Below are 25,647 nucleotides of genomic sequence, written 5' to 3'. Positions count from 1 at the left end.
CCGCCTGGTGTACCAGAGTAGGTCCTATCCCTGTCCCACCTAGTGTAACAGAGTAGGTCCCTGTCCCGCCTGGTGTAACAAAGTAGGTCCTGTCCCTGTCCCGCCTGGTGTACCAGAGTAGGTCCTGTCCCTGTCCCGCCTGGTGTAACATAGTAGGTCCCGTCCCTGTCCCGCCTGGTGTAACATAGTAGGTCCTGTCCCTGTCCCTGTCCCGCCTGGTGTAACAAAGTAGGTCATGGCCTTGTCCCACCTAGTGTAACATAGTAGGTCCCGTCCCTGTCCCACCTAGTGTAACATAGTAGGTCCCGTCCCTGTCCCACCTGGTGTAACATAGTAGGTCCTGTCCCTTTCCCACCTAGAGTAACAGAGTAGGTCCCGTCCCTGTCCCGCCTAGTGTAACAAAGCAGGTCCCGTCCCTGTCCCGCCTGGTGTAACATAGTAGGTCCTGTCCCTGTCCCGCCTAGTGTAACAAAGTAGGTCCTGTCCCTGTCCCACCTAGTGTAACAGAGTAGGTCCCGTCCCTGTCCCGCCTGGTGTAACAGAGTAGGTCCTGTCCGTGTCCCGCCTGGTGTAACAGAGTAGGTCCCGTCCCTGTCCCACCTAGTGTAACAGAGTAGGTCCCGTCCCTGTCCCACCTAGTGTAACAGAGTAGGTCCCGTCCCTGTCCCGCCTGGTGTAACAGAGTAGGTCCTGTCCGTGTCCCGCCTGGTGTAACAGAGTAGGTCCCGTCCCTGTCCCACCTAGTGTAACAGAGTAGGTCCCGTCCCTGTCCCGCCTGGTGTAACAGAGTAGGTCCTGTCCGTGTCCCGCCTGGTGTAACAGAGTAGGTCCCATCCCTGTCCCACCTGGTGTAACAGAGTAGGTCCCATCCCTGGTCCGCCTGGTGTAACAGAGTAGGTCCCTGTCCCGCCTGGTGTAACATAATAGGTCCTGTTCGTGTCCCGCTTGGTGTAACAGAGTAGGTCCCTTCCCTGTCCCACCTGGTGTAACAGAGTAGGGCCCTGTCCCGCCTGGTGTAACAGAGTAGGTCCTGTCCCTGTCCCACCTGGTGTAACAGAGTAGGGCCCTGTCCCGCCTGGTGTAACAGAGTAGGTCCTGTCCCTGTTCCGCCTGGTGTAACAGAGTAGGTCCCTTCCCTATCCCGCTTGGTGTAACAGAGTAGGCCCTGGTCCTGCCCCACCTTTGTGTAACAGAGTAGGTCCAAATCCTGTCCCGCCTGGTGTAACAAAGTAGGTCCCGTCCCTGTCCCGCCTGGTGTAACGGAGTAGGTCCTCTCCCTGTCCCGCCTGGTGTAACAGAGTAGGTCCTCTCCCTTTCCCACCTGGTATAACAGAGTAGGTCCTCTCCCTTTACTGCCTGGTATAACAGAGTAGGTCCCGTCCTTGTCCTGCCTGGTGTAACGGAGTAGGTCCTCTCCCTTTCCCGCCTGGTATAACAGAGTAGGTCCTCTCCCTTTCCTGCCTGGTATAACAGAGTAGGTCATGTCCCTGTCCCGCCTGGTGTAACAGAGTAGGTCCCTTCCCTATCCCGCTTGGTATAACAGAGTAGGCCCTGGTCCTGCCCCACCTTTGTGTAACAGAGTAGGTCCAGATCCTGTCCCGCCTGGTGTAACAAAGTAGGTCCCGTCCCTGTCCCGCCTGGTGAAACAGAGTAGGTCCCTGTCCCACCTGGTGTAACAGAGTAGGTCCCGTCCCTGTCCCACCTGGTGTAACAGAGTAGGTCCAGTCCCTGTCCCGCCTGGTGTAACATAGTAGGTCCTGTCCCTGTCCCTGTCCCGCCTGGTGTAACAAAGTAGGTCATGGCCTTGTCCCACCTAGTGTAACATAGTAGGTCCCGTCCCTGTCCCACCTAGTGTAACATAGTAGGTCCCGTCCCTGTCCCGCCTGGTGTAACATAGTAGGTCCTGTCCCTTTCCCACCTAGAGTAACAGAGTAGGTCCAAATCCTGTCCCGCCTGGTGTAACAAAGTAGGTCCCGTCCCTGTCCCGCCTGGTGTAACGGAGTAGGTCCTCTCCCTGTCCCGCCTGGTGTAACAGAGTAGGTCCTCTCCCTTTCCCACCTGGTATAACAGAGTAGGTCCTCTCCCTTTACTGCCTGGTATAACAGAGTAGGTCCCGTCCCTGTCCTGCCTGGTGTAACGGAGTAGGTCCTCTCCCTTTCCCGCCTGGTATAACAGAGTAGGTCCTCTCCCTTTCCTGCCTGGTATAACAGAGTAGGTCCCGTCCCTGTCCCGCCTGGTGTAACATAGTAGGTCCTGTCCCTTTCCCACCTAGAGTAACAGAGTAGGTCCCGTCCCTGTCCCGCCTAGTGTAACAAAGCAGGTCCTGTCCCTGTCCCGCCTAGTGAAACAGAGTAGGTCCCGTCCCTGTCCCGCCTGGTGTAACATAGTAGGTCCTGTCCCTGTCCCGCCTAGTGTAACAAAGTAGGTCCTGTCCCTGTCCCACCTAGTGTAACAGAGTAGGTCCCGTCCCTGTCCCGCCTGGTGTAACAGAGTAGGTCCTGTCCGTGTCCCGCCTGGTGTAACAGAGTAGGTCCCGTCCCTGTCCCACCTAGTGTAACAGAGTAGGTCCCGTCCCTGTCCCGCCTGGTGTAACAGAGTAGGTCCTGTCCGTGTCCCGCCTGGTGTAACAGAGTAGGTCCCGTCCCTGTCCCACCTAGTGTAACAGAGTAGGTCCCGTCCCTGTCCCGCCTGGTGTAACAGAGTAGGTCCTGTCCGTGTCCCGCCTGGTGTAACAGAGTAGGTCCCGTCCCTGTCCCACCTAGTGTAACAGAGTAGGTCCCGTCCCTGTCCCGCCTGGTGTAACAGAGTAGGTCCTGTCCGTGTCCCGCCTGGTGTAACAGAGTAGGTCCCATCCCTGTCCCACCTGGTGTAACAGAGTAGGTCCCATCCCTGGTCCGCCTGGTGTAACAGAGTAGGTCCCTGTCCCGCCTGGTGTAACATAATAGGTCCTGTTCGTGTCCCGCTTGGTGTAACAGAGTAGGTCCCTTCCCTGTCCCACCTGGTGTAACAGAGTAGGGCCCTGTCCCGCCTGGTGTAACAGAGTAGGTCCTGTCCGTGTCCCGCCTGGTGTAACAGAGTAGGTCCCGTCCCTGTCCCACCTAGTGTAACAGAGTAGGTCCCGTCCCTGTCCCGCCTGGTGTAACAGAGTAGGTCCTGTCCGTGTCCCGCCTGGTGTAACAGAGTAGGTCCCATCCCTGTCCCACCTGGTGTAACAGAGTAGGTCCCATCCCTGGTCCGCCTGGTGTAACAGAGTAGGTCCCTGTCCCGCCTGGTGTAACATAATAGGTCCTGTTCGTGTCCCGCTTGGTGTAACAGAGTAGGTCCCTTCCCTGTCCCACCTGGTGTAACAGAGTAGGGCCCTGTCCCGCCTGGTGTAACAGAGTAGGTCCTGTCCCTGTCCCACCTGGTGTAACAGAGTAGGGCCCTGTCCCGCCTGGTGTAACAGAGTAGGTCCTGTCCCTGTTCCGCCTGGTGTAACAGAGTAGGTCCCTTCCCTATCCCGCTTGGTGTAACAGAGTAGGCCCTGGTCCTGCCCCACCTTTGTGTAACAGAGTAGGTCCAAATCCTGTCCCGCCTGGTGTAACAAAGTAGGCCCCGTCCCTGTCCCGCCTGGTGTAACGGAGTAGGTCCTCTCCCTGTCCCGCCTGGTGTAACAGAGTAGGTCCTCTCCCTTTCCCACCTGGTATAACAGAGTAGGTCCTCTCCCTTTACTGCCTGGTATAACAGAGTAGGTCCCGTCCTTGTCCTGCCTGGTGTAACGGAGTAGGTCCTCTCCCTTTCCCGCCTGGTATAACAGAGTAGGTCCTCTCCCTTTCCTGCCTGGTATAACAGAGTAGGTCATGTCCCTGTCCCGCCTGGTGTAACAGAGTAGGTCCCTTCCCTATCCCGCTTGGTATAACAGAGTAGGCCCTGGTCCTGCCCCACCTTTGTGTAACAGAGTAGGTCCAGATCCTGTCCCGCCTGGTGTAACAAAGTAGGTCCCGTCCCTGTCCCGCCTGGTGAAACAGAGTAGGTCCCTGTCCCACCTGGTGTAACAGAGTAGGTCCCGTCCCTGTCCCACCTGGTGTAACAGAGTAGGTCCAGTCCCTGTCCCGCCTGGTGTAACATAGTAGGTCCTGTCCCTGTCCCTGTCCCGCCTGGTGTAACAAAGTAGGTCATGGCCTTGTCCCACCTAGTGTAACATAGTAGGTCCCGTCCCTGTCCCACCTAGTGTAACATAGTAGGTCCCGTCCCTGTCCCGCCTGGTGTAACATAGTAGGTCCTGTCCCTGTCCCGCCTGGTGTAACGGAGTAGGTCCTCTCCCTGTCCCGCCTGGTGTAACAGAGTAGGTCCCGTCCCTGTCCCGCCTGGTGTAACGGAGTAGGTCCTCTCCCTGTCCCGCCTGGTGTAACAGAGTAGGTCCTCTCCCTTTCCCACCTGGTATAACAGAGTAGGTCCTCTCCCTTTACTGCCTGGTATAACAGAGTAGGTCCCGTCCCTGTCCTGCCTGGTGTAACGGAGTAGGTCCTCTCCCTTTCCCGCCTGGTATAACAGAGTAGGTCCTCTCCCTTTCCTGCCTGGTATAACAGAGTAGGTCCCGTCCCTGTCCCGCCTGGTGTAACATAGTAGGTCCTGTCCCTTTCCCACCTAGAGTAACAGAGTAGGTCCCGTCCCTGTCCCGCCTAGTGTAACAAAGCAGGTCCTGTCCCTGTCCCGCCTAGTGAAACAGAGTAGGTCCCGTCCCTGTCCCGCCTGGTGTAACATAGTAGGTCCTGTCCCTGTCCCGCCTAGTGTAACAAAGTAGGTCCTGTCCCTGTCCCACCTAGTGTAACAGAGTAGGTCCCGTCCCTGTCCCGCCTGGTGTAACAGAGTAGGTCCTGTCCGTGTCCCGCCTGGTGTAACAGAGTAGGTCCCGTCCCTGTCCCACCTAGTGTAACAGAGTAGGTCCCGTCCCTGTCCCGCCTGGTGTAACAGAGTAGGTCCTGTCCGTGTCCCGCCTGGTGTAACAGAGTAGGTCCCGTCCCTGTCCCACCTAGTGTAACAGAGTAGGTCCCGTCCCTGTCCCGCCTGGTGTAACAGAGTAGGTCCTGTCCGTGTCCCGCCTGGTGTAACAGAGTAGGTCCCGTCCCTGTCCCACCTAGTGTAACAGAGTAGGTCCCGTCCCTGTCCCGCCTGGTGTAACAGAGTAGGTCCTGTCCGTGTCCCGCCTGGTGTAACAGAGTAGGTCCCATCCCTGTCCCACCTGGTGTAACAGAGTAGGTCCCATCCCTGGTCCGCCTGGTGTAACAGAGTAGGTCCCTGTCCCGCCTGGTGTAACATAATAGGTCCTGTTCGTGTCCCGCTTGGTGTAACAGAGTAGGTCCCTTCCCTGTCCCACCTGGTGTAACAGAGTAGGGCCCTGTCCCGCCTGGTGTAACAGAGTAGGTCCTGTCCCTGTTCCGCCTGGTGTAACAGAGTAGGTCCCTTCCCTATCCCGCTTGGTGTAACAGAGTAGGCCCTGGTCCTGCCCCACCTTTGTGTAACAGAGTAGGTCCAAATCCTGTCCCGCCTGGTGTAACAAAGTAGGTCCCGTCCCTGTCCCGCCTGGTGTAACGGAGTAGGTCCTCTCCCTGTCCCGCCTGGTGTAACAGAGTAGGTCCTCTCCCTTTCCCACCTGGTATAACAGAGTAGGTCCTCTCCCTTTACTGCCTGGTATAACAGAGTAGGTCCCGTCCCTGTCCTGCCTGGTGTAACGGAGTAGGTCCTCTCCCTTTCCCGCCTGGTATAACAGAGTAGGTCCTCTCCCTTTCCTGCCTGGTATAACAGAGTAGGTCATGTCCCTGTCCCGCCTGGTGTAACAGAGTAGGTCCCTTCCCTATCCCGCTTGGTATAACAGAGTAGGCCCTGGTCCTGCCCCACCTTTGTGTAACAGAGTAGGTCCAGATCCTGTCCCGCCTGGTGTAACAAAGTAGGTCCCGTCCCTGTCCCGCCTGGTGAAACAGAGTAGGTCCCTGTCCCACCTGGTGTAACAGAGTAGGTCCCGTCCCTGTCCCACCTGGTGTAACAGAGTAGGTCCAGTCCCTGTCCAACCTGGTGCAACAGAGTAGGTCCCTTCCCTGTCCCACATGGTATAACAGAGTAGGTCCTGTCCCTGTCCCACCTGATGTAACGGAGTAGGTCCTGATCCTGTCCCGCCTGGTGTAACAGAGTATGTCCCTGTCCCGCCTTGTCTAACAGAGTAGGTCCCAGTCCCGCATGGTGTAACAGAGTCGGTTACACTCATGGAAAAAAAGGTGCTATCTAGAACCTTATTAAACAGTGATTAGGATAGATAAATAAAGCACAAAGAACGGAGATGCGTAAACCTATTTAAAAGAACCAAAGGTCATAAAAACTAGAATAATTGGAATTGGCATGATTGATATAAAACCAAGTAGATCCGGCCTGGTGTAACAGAGTAGGTCCGGCCTGGTGTAACAGAGTAGGTCAAACCTGGTGTAACAGAGTATGTCCCACTAGATGTAACAGAGTAGATCCCACATGGTGTAACAGAGTAGACCCCACCTGGTGTAACAGAGTAGATCCCACCTGGTGTAAGATTCACTGCAAGATGTAGACTACAACTATTTACCATAATGAATAGCATAGACTAACACTCTGACAATTCCCCCAACAAGCACCCTGTCTCAAGTGAAAAACCTCCATGAAATATGACAGATACCTCACAAAGACGTAGTCCTGTACCGTTCTGCTGAGAAGAAAAGAATGTCAACTTAACGCCTTTTTAACACGCTACTCTACTGCAACAGTAGTTTGTGGTTATGTCATATGTCAGGGTCATACTTTAACCTGTCAGGTTTCTTAGAATCTAAACTAAGGGGCAGCAGGTAGCCTACTGGTTAGAGCATTGGGCCAGTAACTGAAAGGTTGCTGGATCAAATCCCCAAGCTGACAAGGTAAAAATCTGTAAAGGAGGTAGAACAATGAATTGTCCAGTTACAGAATGAAGGGTTATCTAACTACTGAAATGTGCAATTGTTTTTCCTTGTTCTGCTAAACTTGATTGATTGATATAGATCCTTATCAAAGTGAAATGTCTTATGGTTACATTTTATTCAGCAATTACATCATGATGTACATTTGAGACTTCTGTGTTTCCTCAGACCGTTACACAGTGTGTGTGTGTGTGTGTGTGTGTGTGTGTGTGTGTGTGTGTGTGTGTGTGTGTGTGTGTGTGTGTGTGTGTGTGTGTGTGTGTGTGTGTGTGTGTGTGTGTGTGTGTGTATGTGTGCGTGCGTGTGTGTGTGTGTGTGTGCGTGCGTGTGTGCGTGTGTGCGTGCATGTACGCAAGAGTGTATGCACACATCTGTGCGTGCGTCGCTCCTTGGCCATTGACTCCTTGGCCATTGACTCCTTGGCCATTGACTCCTTGGCCATTGCTCATTTTGGGTACCATCCAGCCTAGTTAAAGACATTGAACATAGACAAGCCTTCTTAGGTTGCTGGATCGAATCCCCGAGCTGTCGTTCTGCCCCTGAGCAAGGCAGTTAACCACCCACTGTCCCTGGGCGCCGAAGACGTGGATGAAGATTAAGGCAGCCCCACCACACCACTCTGATTCAGGTTGGGTTAAATGTGGAAGACACATTTCAGTTGAATTCATTCAGCTGGACAACTGACGAGGTATCCCCCTTTTCCCTTTCCCCCTTAGATGCAGTGGACCATGGTTTATCACCCTTTTCCCTTTCCCCCTTAGATGCAGTGGACCATGGTTTATCCCCCTTTTCCCTTTCCCCCTTAGATGCAGTGGACCATGGTTTATCTCCCTTTTCCCTTTCCCCCTTAGATGCAGTGGACCATGGTTTATCTCCCTTTTCCCTTTCCCCCTTAGATGCAGTGGACCACGGTTTATCTCCCTTTTCCCTTTCCCCCTTAGATGCAGTGGACCATGGTTTATCTCCCTTTTCCCTTTCCCCCTTAGATGCAGTGGACCACGGTTTATCTCCCTTTTCCCTTTCCCCCTTAGATGCAGTGGACCATGGTTTATCTCCCTTTTCCCTTTCCCCCTTAGATGCAGTGGACCACGGTTTATCTCCCTTTTCCCTTTCCCCCTTAGATGCAGTGGACCATGGTTTATCTGGACCATGGTTTATCTCCTTTCCCTTTCCCCCTTAGATGCAGTGGACCATGGTTTATCTCCCTTTTCCTTTCCCCCTTAGTTGGACCATGGTTTATCTCCCTTTTCCCTTTCCCCCAGTGGACCATAGATGCAGTGGACCACGGTTTATCTCCCTTTTCCCTTTCCCCCGTAGATGCAGTGGACCATGGTTTATCTCCCTTTTCCCTTTCCCCCGTAGATGCAGTGGACCATGGTTTATCTCCCTTTTCCCTTTCCCCCTTAGATGCAGTGGACCATGGTTTATCTCCCTTTTCCTTTTCCCCCGTAGATGCAGTGGACCATGGTTTATCTCCCTTTTCCCTTTCCCCCTTAGATGCAGTGGACCATGGTTTATCTCCCTTTTCCCTTTCCCCCTTAGATGCAGTGGACCATGGTTTATCTCCCTTTTCCCTTTCCCCTTAGATGCAGTGGACCATGGTTTATCTCCCTTTTCCCTTTCCCCCTTAGATGCAGTGGACCACGGTTTATCTCCCTTTTCCCTTCCCCCCGTAGATGCAGTGGATCACGGTTTATCTCCCTTTTCCCTTTCCCCCGTAGATGCAGTGGACCACGGTTTATCCCAATTCCCCCTTCAGTCTCCACTTCACTCCCTCATCTTCCATCTATCTTCCCCTGCTCTGAGGTCTCCCAGACATGGTTGTGTGTATTAATAGCCCTGTTCTGTGCTTATGTAATGGTGCCGGTTCCTGTGGAAAGGCCAAGGGTGTCTGCAGAGGGAGCTTGTCAGATACACTTTGGGGACTGCAGGGTGAAATGGGAAGATTAAATGTCATGTGAGGCTGACTGTGGCATGATGGGCCGCAGTACACACAATGCAAAAAATGATATGACTGTATCAGGATGCTTTATAATGTGGTCATATTCATGCAGAGTATGTAATAGTCAGCTCTGTTTTAAGTTATCTACAGTGCCTTCGGAAAGAATTCAGACCCCTTGACTATTTCCACATTTTGTTTGGTTTCAGCCTTATTCTAAAATGTATTATATTATTGTTTTTCCTCGTCAATCTACACACAGTACCCCCTAATGACAAAGCAAAAACAGTTTTTAGGATTCTTTAAAATCATTTTTAATTAAAAAATAATAATTATAATGAAATATCACGTTTACATAAGTATTCAGACCTTTTACTCAGTACTTTGTTGAAGCACCTTTGGCAGCGATTACAGCCTCAAGACTTCTTGGGTATTTTTAAAATGTTTTATTTAACCTTTATTAAACAAGGCAAGTCAGTTAAGAACAAATTCTTATTTACAATGACAGCCTCCACCGGCCAAAAACAGACGACGCTGGGCCAATTGTGTGCCACCCTATGGGACTCCCAATCAGAGCCGGTTGTGATACAGCCTGGTTTTGAACCAGGGTGTCTGTAGTGAAGCCTCTAGCACTGACACAGTGCCTTAGACAGGCAGTAGTGCCTTAGACAGGCAGTAGTGCCTTAGACCACTGCGCCACTCGGGAGCACATGACACTACAAGCTTGGCACACCTGTATTTGGATAGTTTCTCCTATTCTTCTCTGCAGATGGTGTCAGGAAAACAACCTCTCACTCAACGTCAACTAAACAAAGGAGATGATCGTGGACTTCAGCAAACAGCAGAGGGAGCACCCCCCCTTATCCACATCGAAGGGACAGTAGTGGAGAAAGTGGAAAGTTTTAAGTTCCTCAGCGTACACATCACAGACCAACTGAAATTGTCCACCCACACAGACAGTGTTGTGAAGAAGGCGCCAGGAGGCTGAAGAAATTTGGCTTGTTACCCAAAACCCTGACAAACCTTTATAGATGCACAATCGAGAGCATTCTGTTGGGCTATTTCACAGCCTGGTACGGCATCTGCACCACCCTCAACCTCAAGGCTCTCCAGAGGGTGGTGCAGTCTGCACAACACATCACTGGGGGCAAACTACCTGCCCTCCATGACACCTACAGCACCTGATGTCACAAAACGCCAAAAAGATCATCAAGGACAACAACCAACTGAGCCTGTTCACACCGCTACTATCCAGAAGGCTTTGTCAGTACAGGTGCATCAAAGCTGGGACCAAGAGACTGACAAACAGCTTCTATCTCATGGCCATCAGACTGCTAAACAGCAATCACTAACTCAGAGAGGCTGCTGCCTACATTGGGACCCAATCACTTGCCACTTTTTAATAAATGGATCACAAGTCACTTTAAACAATGCAACTGTGATAATGTTTACTGTATATATCTTACATTACTCATATCACATTGTTAGGTTCCCCATTTTCTGTGTTGTGGGTTTGTATGTGTTTGTGTGTATTTCAGGAAATGGCTTCCTGGATTCCCTCAAGTAGCTGATTGGTCGGCCCCATTGCAAATTGGAGCTGACCCCGCCCTCTCGTCAGGGGATACAGCTGTCTGCAATTACAGACTCCTTCTCCAGCTGTATAAAAGCCAGTGTTCCTTTGCTCAGAGAGATGGCTGATTGGTGTGTCCTGTGTTGGTTGTCGATCAGAGATGGCTGATTGGTGTGTTGGTTGTCGATCAGAGATGGCTGATTGGTGTGTCCTGTGTTGGTTGTTGATCAGAGATGGCTGATTGGTGTGTTGGTTGTTGATCAGAGAGAGCTGATTGGTGTGTCCTGTGTTGGTTGTTGATCAGAGAGAGCTGATTGGTGTGTCCTGTGTTGGTTGTTGATCAGAGAGCTGATTGGTGTGTCCTGTGTTGGTTGTTGATCAGAGAGAGCTGATTGGTGTGTCCTGTGTTGGTTGTTGATCAGAGAGAGCTGATTGGTGTGTTGGTTGTTGATCAGAGAGAGCTGATTTGTGTGTTGGTTGTTGATCAGAGAGAGCTGATTGGTGTGTTGGTTGTTGATCAGAGAGAGCTGATTGGTGTGTTGGTTGTTGATCAGAGAGAGCTGATTGGTGTGTTGGTTGTTGATCAGAGAGAGCTGATTGGTGTGTTGGTTGTTGATCAGAGAGAGCTGATTGGTGTGTTGGTTGTTGATCAGAGAGAGCTGATTGGTGTGTTGGTTGTTGATCAGAGAGAGCTGATTGGTGTGTTGGTTGTTGATCAGAGAGAGCTGATTGGTGTGTTGGTTGTTGATCAGAGAGAGCTGATTGGTGTGTTGGTTGTTGATCAGAGAGAGCTGATTGGTGTGTCCTGTATTGGTTGTTGATCAGAGAGCTTCTTTGATGGCCTTTGTTGGTTGTTGCTCAGACACTTTATAAAAACCTATTTTGTAACGGGTCCTGCTGAGGAATGTTTTTGTCACAAGGACTGTTTTTGATTATTTAAATTGATAACTTACGTTAGTGATTCTTCTGTTTCTTTCCCTGGGGGAGTGTGGGAAGGGGAAGGCACTTTGGGAGTGCTTCGGTAAGAGGCCTGCGGGCATACATCTACCCGTAGTATGTACTCTGTCTATGCACACTACGTAAGACCTGGGCGGACCACCCACTGTATTTTGGTTAGTGCGCCAGGTAGTGTTAAGAATAGATAAGTAGTGGGTAGCTATGGTAGGAGAGGGGGCTCTTTAACTTGAACTTTCTTTGCTTTGGTTCCATCCAGCACCTTTTCCCCAAATTACCATGTGAAGGAATAAATGCCCTGTTAATGTAAAATTCTGTCTCAGTCATCCTTACCCGCACCTACAGTCACAAACCTCTTTCACTCCACGGGGAGTTGAGTGTAGCAGGGTGTTGCATTCTCTCCAAGAGGCATGAGTAGCATAATGGGGACTCATCCGGGATCCATTAAACCCACCGGACCCCTGCTCTGAGCTCTCTGATTGGTGATTGAGGTGTGGTGGTAGGTTTGGATGACTGGTTTAGTTTTTGTGTGTTAAGTAGACTGCTGTGTCCAAAATGGCTGCCTCAGCAGTCTCCCAGTTTATTGGTGCGCCCTCTGTTGTTCGGTTGGTGGTTTTGCGCTGTAGCAGAACATTATGGACTCTTTCTCCCTGAGAAAGCCCTAAAGGCTGAGCTTTTGGTGCTAGTCAGGGAGGGTACATACTGTACTTTATACCATCTATTGCACCTTGCCTATGCTGCTCATCCATATACTTATATGTACATATTCTCAATCATGCCTTTAGATTTGTGTGTATTAGGTAGTTGTTGGAGAATTGTTAGATATTACTGCACTGTAGGAACTAGAAGCACAAGCATTTCGCTACGCTCTCATTAACATCTGCTAACCATGTGTATGGGACCAATAAAATTTGATTTGATATCCTCTCAAGCTCAGTCAGGTTGGATGGGGAGCATTGCTGCACAGCTATTTTCAGGTCTCTCCAGAGATTTTTGATCAGGTTCGGGCTCTGGCTGGGCCACTCAAGGACATTCAGAGACTTGTCCCGAAGCCACTCCTGCGTTGCATTGGCTGTGGGTCGTTGTCCTGTTGGAAGGTGAAACTTTGCCCCAGTCGGAGGTCCTGAGCACTCTGGAGCAGGTTTTCATCAAGGATCTCTGTACTTTGCTCCGTTCCTCTTTGCCTCGATCCTGAATAGTCTCCCAATCTCTGCTGCTGGAAAACACCCCCACAGAATGATGCTGCCACCACCATGCTTCACTGTAGTTCAATCTTGGTTTCATCAGACCAGAGAATCTTGATTTTCATGGTCTGGGAGTCTTTAGGTGCCTTTTGGCAAACTCCAAGCGGGCTGTCATGTCTAACTGAGGAGTAGCTTCTGTCTGGCCACTCTACCATAAAAGGCTGATTGGTGGAGTGTTGCAGAGATGGTTGTCCTTCTGGAAGGTTCTCAGAACTCTAGAGCACTTCCAGAGTGCCCATCGGCTTCTTGGTCACCTCACTGACCAAGGCCCTTCTCTCCAGAGTGCTCATTTTGGCCGGGTGGCCAGCACTAGGAGGAGTCTTGGTGGTTCCAAACTTCTTCCATTTAAGGATAATGGAGGCCACTTTGTTTTTGGGGGCCTTCAATGCTGCAGAAATATCTTGGTACCCTTTCCCAGATCTGTGCCTCAACACAATCCGGTCTCGGGGCTCTTACGGACAGTTTGTTCGACCTCATGACTTGGTTTTTGCTCTGACTTGCACTGTCGACTGTGGGGCCTTAGAGACAGGTGTGTGCCTTTCCAAATCATGCCCCATCAATTGAATCTACCACAGGTGGACTCCAATCAAGTTGTTGAAACATCTCAAGGATGATCAATGGAAACAAGATGCACCTAAGCTCATTTTTGAGTCTCATAGCAAAGGGTCTGAATACTTACACTTATACGAATGTATACGAATACATTTGCAGAAGATTCTAAACCTATTTTCGCTTTTTCATTATCTGGTGTTGTGTGCAGATTGCTGAGGATTGTTTTCATTTAATACATTTTAGAATAAGGCTGTAACATCAAAATGTGGAAAAAGTCAAGGGGTCTGAATACTTTCCGAAGGCACTGAAGAACTTTAAATAGAGCTGACTATTACATACTCTGCAAGACAGATATTAACAGCTGTTCTAGAAATGGTATACATTTCTATCTGAATGTTGGGTAATGTTGCATGGTCCTGAATAAACTGATAAATGGTTATATGCCCAATAACCTGGCACACGTCTTCATATCAACTTGAGGGCCACCATTGGCCAACATACAGTCGTGGTAAGGTGTTACTTGACATTCGTCTTGAGGTCTACCACTGCGCACCACTGACAATCATCCAAAATATAGGTACATGTAAAAGCTGTGCATACAGTGCTTCACCACATGCTCAAATGGCCAGTGGAATCATGAATAATGGAGTTGTCTACCACACATTAGCAGAGCCACATCAATCCCTCTGAGGGCCCGGAACACAGGCCCTTAATCAATAGTTAACGCTAAGGAGAAGTAGTGACTTGCTAGCAACCCACACTGCATGCATTATGAATGGGCGAGAACAAGGTCCAGACCCTAGTGACATTTGACTTGCCTCTGTGGCTACCAGTGACTGAGGCTATGACTACTGGTGGCTATGGGTGACTGTGGCTATGAGTACTGGTGGGTATGGGTAACTATGACTATGGGTGACTGACTCTGAGTGTGTGAACAGGTGTCTTTTATACAGGTAACGAGTTCAAACAGGTGCAGTTAATACAGGTGAGTGGAGAACAGGAGGTCTTCTTAAAGAAAAACGAACAGGTCTGTGAGAGCCGGAATTCTTGCTGGTTGGTAGGTGATCAAATACTTATGTCATGCAATAAAATGCAAATTAATTACTTAAATCATACAATGTGATTTTCTGCATTTTTGTTTTAGATTCCGTCTCACAGATGAAGTGTACCTATGATAAAAATTACAGACCTCTACATGCTTTGTAAGTAGGAAACACTGCCGATTTGGCAGGTTATCAAATACTTGTTCTCCCCACTGTACTTGACTCTTATCCTTGTTCATTTCCTATCATATCATGTCTTACTAGTTAGGTGTTACTGACAAATACAACATGCTAACTGGAGACCTTTTGTAGACCATCTCTACCATTCTCCCCCTAAAATCATCTGATTATCTTTACTCAATCACCTCAGTCCCCCTTCCCCTCGGGGAACCATAACACATCAGGAAAATGTCATGGATGACAGTTTCAGTGGACTTTTGATGTCATCAGCGCCCGTCTTGAGTGCAAGCCCTGCAGGGGTGATATTGACTCACCAGTCGTTACTCTACATGTGAGTGACCTACATTAGGGTCACTTCACTTTGGGTCTCTATTGACACTCCAAGGGGACCTGGCCTACATTAGGGTCACTTCACTTTGGGTCTCAACTGACACTCCAAGGGGACCTGGCCTACATTAGGGTCACTTCACTTTGGGTCTCAACTGACACTCCAAGGGGACCTGGCCTACATTAGGGTCACTTCACTTTGGATCTCTACTGACACTCCAAGGGGACCTGGCCTACATTAGGGTCACTTCACTTTGGGTCTCTACTGACACTCCAAGGGGACCTGGCCTACATTAGGGTCACTTCACTTTGGGTCTCTACTGCCACTCCAAGGGGACCTGGCCTACATTAGGGTCACTTCACTTTGGGTCTCTACTGACACTCCAAGGGGACCTGGCCTACATTAGGGTCACTTCACTTTGTGTCTCTACTGACACTCCAAGGGGACCTGGCCTACATTAGGGTCACTTCACTTTGGGTCTCTGACACTCCAAGGGGACCTGGCCTACATTAGGGGGGTCTCTACTGACACTCCAAGGGGACCTGGCCTACATTAGGGTCACTTCACTTTGGGTCTCTACTGACACTCCAAGGGGACCTGGCCTACATTAGGGTCACTTCACTTTGGGTCTCTACTGACACTCCAAGGGGACCTGGCCTACATTAGGGTCACTTCACTTTGGGTCTCAACTGACACTCCAAGGGGACCTGGCCTACATTAGGGTCACTTCACTTTGGGTCTCTACTGACACTCCAAGGGGACCTGGCCTACATTAGGGTCACTTCACTTTGGGTCTCAACTGACACTCCAAGGGGACCTGGCCTACATTAGGGTCACTTCACTTTGGGTCTCAACTGACACTCCAAGGGGACCTGGCCTACATTAGGGTCACTTCACTTTGGATCTCTACTGACACTCCAAGGGGACCTGGCCTACATTAGGGTCACTTCACTTTGGGTCTCTACTGACACTCCAAGGGGACCTGGCCTACATTAGGGTCACTTCACTTTGGGTCTCTACTGACACTCCAAGGGGACCTGGCCTACATTAGGGTCACTTCACTTTGGGTCTCTACTGACACTCCAAGGGGACCTGGCCTACATTAGGGTCACTTCACTTTGGGTCTCTGACACTCCAAGGGGACCTGGCCTACATTAGGGTCACTTCACTTTGGGTCTCTACTGACACTCCAAGGGGACCTGGCCTACATTAGGGTCACTTCACTTTGGGTCTCTACTGACACTCCAAGGGGACCTGGCCTACATTAGGGTCACTTCACTTTGGGTCTCTACTGACACTCCAAGGGGACCTGGCCTACATTAGGGTCACTTCACTTTGGGTCTCAACTGACACTCCAAGGGGACCTGGCCTACATTAGGGTCACTTCACTTTGGGTCTCTACTGACACTCCAAGGGGACCTGGCCTACATTAGGGTCACTTCACTTTGGGTCTCAACTGACACTCCAAGGGGACCTGGCCTACATTAGGGTCACTTCACTTTGGGTCTCAACTGACACTCCAAGGGGACCTGGCCTACATTGCCCATTTGATTTCTTTACCCTTATTATCCAGTCAATTGTTATGGTAGAAGGATTGGTTAGAGGCTGGAGCGTCTGTAGTAGACAAGACAGATTAAAAGATACATCATCGTGGCCAAGGGAGATCTAGTGGTCTTAGCCGCTGCCTCCGGAACACATTCATCTTGCCCACTGCTATTTTAGTAACTCTACCTTTTTCCCCCTCTATCTATCCTACCCAATAAACAGCACATATTACAAACTGGGTAGTTCCAGCCCGAATGCTGATTGGCTGAAAGCTGTGGTAAATCAGACTGTATACCATGGGTATGACAAAACATAAATTTTTACTGCTCTAATTACATTGGTAACCAGTTTATAATAGCAATAAGGCACCTCAGGGGTTTGTGATATATGGCCAATATATGACGGCTAAGGACTGTGTCCTAAGAAAAGCCCTTAGCTGTGGTATATTAGCCATATACCACACCCCCTCGAGGATTATTGCTTAATTAGAGGACTGGGACTGGAGTAAAAAAAATGAAACAACAAAAAACAGATCCACTTTCAGTTTAGTTGCAGTGTCTACCCATTCAATTTGGACTGACAAGCTTTGAGGGCAGTAACATAATTACTAGCCAAAAACAAACAATCTGTGAGAACAGTAAGAATGTCTTGGTCTGAGAGCTACACTATAACAACATTGTTTGTTAGCGTCCAGAGAGACTGGTTTAGAACCCAGCAGACAGAACCGTTTCAGCCTTAGACGGCTATCAAATTTCCCCAATGGCACACAATGGCAGACATATTTATTATGCTAGAAAACTTCCCCCAAAATCCGACTCCCAGAATCCTCATGGGAGGAGCCAGAGCCGTGCCAAGTATCCAATCAACAAAGCCGTCTGGATTCCACACTACATGGCGTCAGTGGGAAAGAGACAGATGACCAAGGTGACACTGGGAGCTGAGGCCCAAATCTCTTCAACAGCTTCCTTTCCTCATCACTTGTTCATCTATTCCCACTCATCTGCAGTAGATAAATATGTTAAAGTAATACAGTAGAGACCCATCCATTTATCTCATCTGTCAGTGGGTATGGGGATACAGGACGAGGTAAAAGGAGATAAGGCCATGTTAGAGAATTGGACCACAACACAAGTGAGTCGTCCATTTCAATTGACTGCCAAAACTATACACGGTGATCTTTTGAGAGGAATCAGTTGCCGTAATCATATAGGTAAAGAGTGGAACAATATCAGTATGTTCTTAATGTGTAGGTTTTTAATCTCAAGAGGAGCTGATAGTTCATATCACAATCGAACTGGAAAAAATGTATAGGTACAACGCTTAGAATGACTACAACGTTGGTAGCTTCCATTATAACATCGCAAGAAGCTATAATATCTCATTTCAGAACTTTTCCCATAAGCAATCAGGCCCGAAATTGTAATGATCTCCAATGACGGAAATGTTCCAATGAGCAGTTTTGGTACAGTAGACAGCAAATCAATAGCTCCCGTGGATACATTTCATGATCAGATGATGTTGCTCTAATTATGTTCAAACTCCTTAAGTAAGTTATTTGTTACATATATTTGATTTTGTTCCCCTGTAAGACCTTGGGACGAACAGGAAGAGGTTAGGGTTTGGCTAAACATTACACCTCCAACGCCAAACTAAAGTACAAAAAACCTTAAGAAAACATGCACACACACATACATACACACACACACTTTAACAATAAAAACATAACTAAAAAATGTAAAGCTGTTTCTTTCCACTTTACAGCACTATACTCTCTAATGCTCAGACTAAAATAAATCAGGTTCACTGTTTTACAATGCATTTAAAATAATTCAGCCTCCACTGTATTACAACACGACTAAAATAACCTTCACTGCTTTACAATGCTACATAATAAATCAACCTTCACTGGTTTGCAACACTAACAAAATGAATCAACCTTCACTGCTTTACAACACTAACAAAATGAAATAACCTTCACTGTTTTACAACACTAACAAAAGGAATCAACCTTCACTGTTTTACAACACTAACAAAAGGAATCAACCTTCACTGCTTTACAATATAACCTTTTCCAGCATGTGCTTCCTTAGAGCAATGTTTCCTAAACATGGTCCTCCAGTACCCCAACCTTGGTCCTTCAGTACCCCAACAGTACACCAACCCTGGTCCTTCAGTACACCAACCCTGGTCCTTCAGTACCCCAACCCTGGTCCTTCAGTACCCCAACCTTGGTCCTTCAGTACCCCAACCCTGGTCCTTCAGTACCCCAACAGTACCCCAACCCTGGTCCTTCAGTACCCCAACCCTGGTCCTTCAGTACCCCAACAGTACCCCAACCCTGGTCCTTCAGTACCCCAACCCTGGTCCTTCAGTACCCCAACCTTGGTCCTTCAGTACCCCAACCTTGGTCCTCCAGTACCCCAACCTTGGTCCTTCAGTACCCCAACCCTGGTCCTTCAGTACCCCAACAGTACTCCAACCCTGGTCCTTCAGTACCCCAACAGTACACCAACCCTGGTCCTCCAGTACCCCCAACAGTACACCAACCCTGGTCCTCCAGTACCCCCAACAGTACACCAACCCTGGTCCTCCAGTACCCCCAACAGTACCCCAACCCTGGTCCTTCAGTACCCCAACCCTGGTCCTTCAGTACCCCAACCCTGGTCCTTCAGTACCCCAACAGTACCCCAACCCTGTTCCTTCAGTACCCCAACAGTACCCCAACCCTGGTCCTCCAGTACCCCCAACAGTACCCCAACCCTGGTCCTTCAGTACCCCAACAGTACCCCAACCCTGGTCCTTCAGTACCCCAACCCTGGTCCTTCAGTACCCCAACCTTGGTCCTTCAGTACCCCAACCTTGGTCCTCCAGTACCCCAACCTTGGTCCTTCAGTACCCCAACCCTGGTCCTTCAGTACCCCAACCCTGGTCCTTCAGTACCCCAACCCTGGTCCTTCAGTACCCCAACCCTGGTCCTTCAGTACCCCAACAGTACTCCAACCCTGGTCCTCCAGTACCCCCAACAGTACACCAACCCTGGTCCTTCAGTACCCCAACAGTACCCCAACCCTGGTCCTCCAGTACCCCCAACAGTACACCAACCTTGGTCCTCCAGTACCCCCAACAGTACCCCAACCCTGGTCCTTCAGTACCCCAACCCTGGTCCTTCAGTACCCCAACCTTGGTCCTCCAGTACCCCAACCTTGGTCCTTCAGTACCCCAACAGTACACCAACCCTGGTCCTTCAGTACACCAACCCTGGTCCTCCAGTACCCCAACCCTGGTCCTCCAGTACCCCAACCCTGGTCCTCCAGTACCCCAACCCTGGTCCTCCAGTACCCCAACCCTGGTCCTCCAGTACCCCAACCCTGGTCCTCCAGTACCCCAACCCTGGTCCTCCAGTACCCCAACCCTGGTCCTTCAGTACCCCAACCCTGGTCCTCCAGTACCCCAACCCTGGTCCTCCAGTACCCCAACCCTGGTCCTTCAGTACCCCAACCTTGGTCCTTCAGTACCCCAACCCTGGTCCTTCAGTACCCCAACAGTACCCCAACCCTGGTCCTCCAGTACCCCAACCTTGGTCCTCCAGTACCCCAACCCTGGTCCTTCAGTACCCCAACCCTGGTCCTTCAGTACCCCAACAGTACCCCAACCCTGGTCCTTCAGTACCCCAACCCTGGTCCTTCAGTACCCCAACCTTGGTCCTTCAGTACCCCAACCTTGGTCCTCCAGTACCCCAACCTTGGTCCTTCAGTACCCCAACCCTGGTCCTTCAGTACCCCAACCCTGGTCCTTCAGTACCCCAACAGTACTCCAACCCTGGTCCTTCAGTACCCCAACAGTACACCAACCCTGGTCCTTCAGTACCCCCAACAGTACACCAACCCTGGTCCTTCAGTACCCCAACAGTACCCCAACCCTGGTCCTCCAGTACCCCCAACAGTACCCCAACCCTGGTCCTCCAGTACCCCCAACAGTACACCAACCCTGGTCCTCCAGTACCCCCAACAGTACCCCAACCCTGGTCCTTCAGTACCCCAACCCTGGTCCTTCAGTACCCCAACCCTGGTCCTTCAGTACCCCAACAGTACCCCAACCCTGGTCCTTCAGTACCCCAACCCTGGTCCTTCAGTACCCCAACAGTACCCCAACCCTGGTCCTTCAGTACCCCAACAGTACCCCAACCCTGGTCCTCCAGTACCCCCAACAGTACACCAACCCTGGTCCTTCAGTACCCCTACCCTGGTCCTTCAGTACTGGAAGATCAGGGTTGGTGGTACTGGAAGACCAGGGTTGGTGTACTGTTGGGGGTACTGGAGGACCAGGGTTGGGAAACACTGACTTAGAGTTTAGAGCAGGAGTTGTTTTTCTTAAGGCCAAAAGAGGTGACAGCACATCTGTCAGTATTGATATGGATTGGAGAGTGACGTTACATAGAGCTAGGCCCCTGTGGTATATGGTGCAGTAGTGCATGCCGACTCCCTCTATCTACCATCTCTGGTGTGGGAGTTAAGCGTTGCATCATTTATACACAGAGAAGATAATTAAGTTGACACACACACACACACACACATACATACGGGCAGACACATGCACACAAGCGCATTGACAATAATACACGAATACACACGAGCACACAAACACACGCACACACACAAACACAGACACACACACAGGAAGTCCCTGCTCAGCCCACATGAATCATTCAGCTCTGCTCTCTGTCCCACTGTCCAGTCACTGAAAACACACAGGACCATTCCAGTGTTATTTAGTGTCTCTTACAGCGCTGGTTTAGAAGATTAGACATCTACTCTCTCACTGAGGGACTTTATCAGGGCCATTCACTTCATGTCCCTCTGGTTAGAGCCATCTCTCACTGAGGGACTTTATCAGGGCCATTCACTTCATGTCCCTCTTGTTAGAGCCATCTCTCACTGAGGGACTTTATCAGGGCCATTCACTTCATGTCCCTCTGGTTAGAGCCATCTCTCACTGAGGGACTTTATCAGGGCCATTCACTTCATGTCCCTCTGGTTAGAGCCATCTCTCACTGAGGGACTTTATCAGGGCCATTCACTTCATGTCCCTCTGGTTAGAGCCATCTCTCACTGAGGGACTTTATCAGGGCCATTCACTTCATGTCCCTCTGGTTAGAGCACCATAATAGAGACACCTGGAAAGAAGACAGTGACAGATATGGGGTGGCAGGTTGCCAAGTGGTTAGAGCGTTGGACTAGTAACCGGAAGGTTGCTAGATTGAATCCCTGAGCTGACAAGGTAAAAACTGAACAAGGCAGTTAACCCACTGTTCCTAGGCCGTCATTGCAAATAAGAATTTGTTCTTAACTGACTTGCCTAGTTAAAAAATAAAATATATATATATAAGGAAACAGGAGAACGAACCCTAAACGTTCGCCCTAGGAACTAACCCTTTCCCCCAAGGAACTAACACTAACCCCTCTCCCTAGGAACTAACCCTAGCCCCTAACCCTTTGCCCTAGGAACTAACCCTTCACCCTAGGAGCTAACCCTTCGCCCCAGGAACGAACACTAACCCTCGCCCTAGGAACTAACCCTAACCCTTTGCCCTAGGAACTAACCCTTCGCTCTAGGAGCTAACCCTTCGCCGTAGGAACGAACACTAACCCTCGCCCTAGGAACTAACCCTAGCCCCTAACCCTTTGCCCTAGGAACTAACTCTAACCCTATCCCCTAGGAACTAACCCTTTGCCCTAGGAACTAACCCTTTGCCCTAGGAACTAACCTTAACCCTTCCCCCTAGGAACTAACCCTTGCCCTAGGAACTAACCTTAACCCTTCCCGCAAGGAACTAACCCTAGGAACTAACCCTTTGTCGTAGGAACTAACCCTTCGCTGTAGGAACTAACCCTTCGCTGTAGGAACTTACCCTAAGAACTTCATGTAGATTTGAAACACATGGATATAAAAATTAGGGCCTATGGTAGTAGCACCCACCAGCTTGCCCTCAGATATGCTTGTAAAATTTTGCCGTATTGCTTACACTTGTCCAATAAATCCGAGCTAAACAAGATAGAGGCTAGATGTTGTTTCTAAACAGGGCCAACATGATTCTAGACAAGGCCAACATGTTTCTAGACAGAGCCAACATGTTTCTAAACAGGGCCAACATGTTTCTAGACAGAGCCAACATGTTTCTAAACAGGGCCAACATGTTTCTAAACAGGGCCAACATGTTTCTAAACAGGGCCAACATGTTTTTAGACAGGGCCAACATGTTTTTAGACAGGGCCAACATGTTTCTAAACAGGGCCAACATGTTTCTAAACAGGGCCAACATGTTTTTAGACAGGGCCAACATGTTTTTAGACAGGGCCAACATGTTTTTAGACAGGGCCAACATGTTTCTAAACAGGGCCAACATGTTTCTAAACAGTGCCAACATGTTTTTAGACAGGGCCAACATGTTTTTAGACAGGGCCAACATGTTTTTAGACAGGGCCAACATGTTTTTAGACAGGGCCAACATGTTTGTAGACAGGGCCAACATGTTTGTAGACAGGGCCAACATATATGCCATTTAGCAGACGCTTTTATCCAAAGCGACTTACAGTCATGTGTGCATACATTCTACGTATGGGTGGTCCCGGGGATCGAACCCACTACCCTGGCGTTACAAGCGCCATGCTCTACCAACTGAGCTACAGAAGGACCACATGTTTCTAAACAGGGCCAACATGTTTTTAGACAGGGCCAACACATTTCTAAACAGTGCCAACATGTTTCTAGAAAGGGCCAACATGTTTCTAGAAAGGGCCAACATGTTTCTAGAAAGGGCCAACATGTTTCTAGACAGGGCCAACATGTTTCTAGAAAGGGCCAACATGTTTCTAGAAAGGGCCAACATGTTTCTAAACAGGGCCAACATATTTCTAGACAGGGCCAACATGTTTCTAGAAAGGGCCAACATGTTTCTAGAAAGGGCCAACATGTTTCTAGAAAGGGCCAACATGTTTCTAGAAAGGGCCAACATGTTTCTAAAGAGGGCCAACATGTTTCTAGAAAGGGCCAACATGTTTCTAGAAAGGGCCAACATATTTCTAGAAAGGGCCAACACATTTCTAGAAAGGGCCAACACGTTTCTAGAAAGGGCCAACATGTTTCTAGACAGGGCCAACATGTTTCTAAACAGGGCCAACACATTTCTAGACAGGGCCAACACGTTTCTAGAAAGGGCCAACATGTTTCTAAACAGGGCCAACACATTTCTAGACAGGGCCAACACGTTTCTAGACAGGGCCAACATGTTTCTAGAAAGGGCCAACATGTTTCTAGACAAGGCCAACATGTTTCTAAACAGGGCCAACATGTTTCTAGAAAGGGCCAACATGTTTCTAGACAAGGCCAACATGTTTCTAGAAAGGGACAATATGTTTCTAGACAGGGTCAACATGTTGTTAGACAGGGCACACATGTTTCTAGACAGGGCCTATATGTTTCTAGAAAGGGCCAACATGTTTCTAGACAGGGCCAACACATTTCCAGACAAGGCCAACACGTTTCTAGACAGGGCCAACACGTTTCTAGAAAGGGCTCACATGTTTTTAGACAGGAACAACATGTTTCTGGAAAGGGCCAACACGTTTCTAGACAGGGCCAACACATTTTTCTAGACAGGGCCAACACATTTTTCTAGACAGGGCCAACACATTTTTCTAGACAGGGCCAACACATTTCTAGAAAGGGCCAACATGTTTCTAGAAAGGACCAACATGTTTCTAAACAGGGCCAACATATTTCTGAAGAGGGCCAACATGTTCCTAGACAGGGCCAACATGTTCCTAGACAAGGCCAACATGTTTCTAGAAAGGGCCAATATATTGTTAGACAGGGCCAACACGTTTCTAGACAGGGCCAACATGTTTCTAGACAGAGCCAACACGTTTCTAGACAGGGCCAACATGTTTCTAGACAAGGCCAACATGTTTCTAGAAAGGGCCAATATATTGTTAGACAGGGACAACACGTTTCTAGACAGGGCCAACACGTTTCTAGACATGGGCCAACATATATGCCATTTAGCAGACGCTTTTATCCAAAGCGACTTACAGTCATGTGTGCATACATTCTACGTATGGGTGGTCCCGGGGATCGAACCCACTACCCTGGCGTTACAAGCGCCATGCTCTACCAACTGAGCTACAGAAGGACCACATGTTTCTAAACAGGGCCAACATGTTTTTAGACAGGGCCAACACATTTCTAAACAGTGCCAACATGTTTCTAGAAAGGGCCAACATGTTTCTAGAAAGGGCCAACATGTTTCTAGAAAGGGCCAACATGTTTCTAGACAGGGCCAACATGTTTCTAGAAAGGGCCAACATGTTTCTAGAAAGGGCCAACATGTTTCTAAACAGGGCCAACATATTTCTAGACAGGGCCAACATGTTTCTAGAAAGGGCCAACATGTTTCTAGAAAGGGCCAACATGTTTCTAGAAAGGGCCAACATGTTTCTAGAAAGGGCCAACATGTTTCTAAAGAGGGCCAACATGTTTCTAGAAAGGGCCAACATGTTTCTAGAAAGGGCCAACATATTTCTAGACAGGGCCAACACATTTCTAGACAGGGCCAACACGTTTCTAGAAAGGGCCAACACATTTCTAGAAAGGGCCAACACGTTTCTAGAAAGGGCCAACATGTTTCTAGACAGGGCCAACATGTTTCTAAACAGGGCCAACACATTTCTAGACAGAGCCAACACGTTTCTAGAAAGGGCCAACATGTTTCTAAACAGGGCCAACACATTTCTAGACAGGGCCAACACGTTTCTAGACAGGGCCAACATGTTTCTAGAAAGGGCCAACATGTTTCTAGACAAGGCCAACATGTTTCTAGAAAGGGCCAATATGTTTCTAGACAGGGTCAACATGTTGTTAGACAGGGCACACATGTTTCTAGACAGGGCCTATATGTTTCTAGAAAGGGCCAACATGTTTCTAGACAGGGCCAACACATTTCCAGACAAGGCCAACACGTTTCTAGACAGGGCCAACACGTTTCTAGAAAGGGCTCACATGTTTTTAGACAGGAACAACATGTTTCTGGAAAGGGCCAACACGTTTCTAGACAGGGCCAACACATTTTTCTAGACAGGGCCAACACATTTTTCTAGACAGGGCCAACACATTTCTAGAAAGGGCCAACATGTTTCTAGAAAGGACCAACATGTTTCTAAACAGGGCCAACATATTTCTGAAGAGGGCCAACATGTTCCTAGACAGGGCCAACATGTTCCTAGACAAGGCCAACATGTTTCTAGAAAGGGCCAATATATTGTTAGACAGGGCCAACACGTTTCT

At 49.3% G+C, this 25,647-nt stretch overlaps 1 protein-coding gene and 1 long non-coding RNA gene across 9 annotated transcripts in view; both read right to left on the bottom strand.

Annotated features, from left to right (window-relative positions):
- LOC118388049 (cAMP-specific 3',5'-cyclic phosphodiesterase 4D-like) overlaps positions 1 to 25,647 on the bottom strand; it is a 469,033-nt gene that overhangs the window by 198,902 nt on the left and 244,484 nt on the right. The gene's annotated exons all lie outside the window — the stretch shown is intronic.
- On the bottom strand, positions 15,312 to 16,451 carry LOC127931738 (uncharacterized). 2 transcript variants are annotated; one of them, XR_008142783.1, is made up of 3 exons: positions 15,908 to 16,451; positions 15,471 to 15,525; positions 15,312 to 15,415 (listed from the first exon to the last, which is right to left on the bottom strand). It is a non-coding gene; the product is annotated as an uncharacterized LOC127931738 (long non-coding RNA). The 2 variants fall into 2 exon arrangements; XR_008142784.1 differs by lacking the exon at positions 15,908 to 16,451 and adding an exon at positions 15,691 to 15,869.

The sequence above is a fragment of the Oncorhynchus keta genome, chromosome 9 (assembly GCF_023373465.1).
Source record: "Oncorhynchus keta strain PuntledgeMale-10-30-2019 chromosome 9, Oket_V2, whole genome shotgun sequence".
Taxonomy (NCBI): Eukaryota; Metazoa; Chordata; class Actinopteri; order Salmoniformes; family Salmonidae; genus Oncorhynchus; species Oncorhynchus keta.
This window is presented reverse-complemented; position numbering and strand designations above follow the sequence as displayed.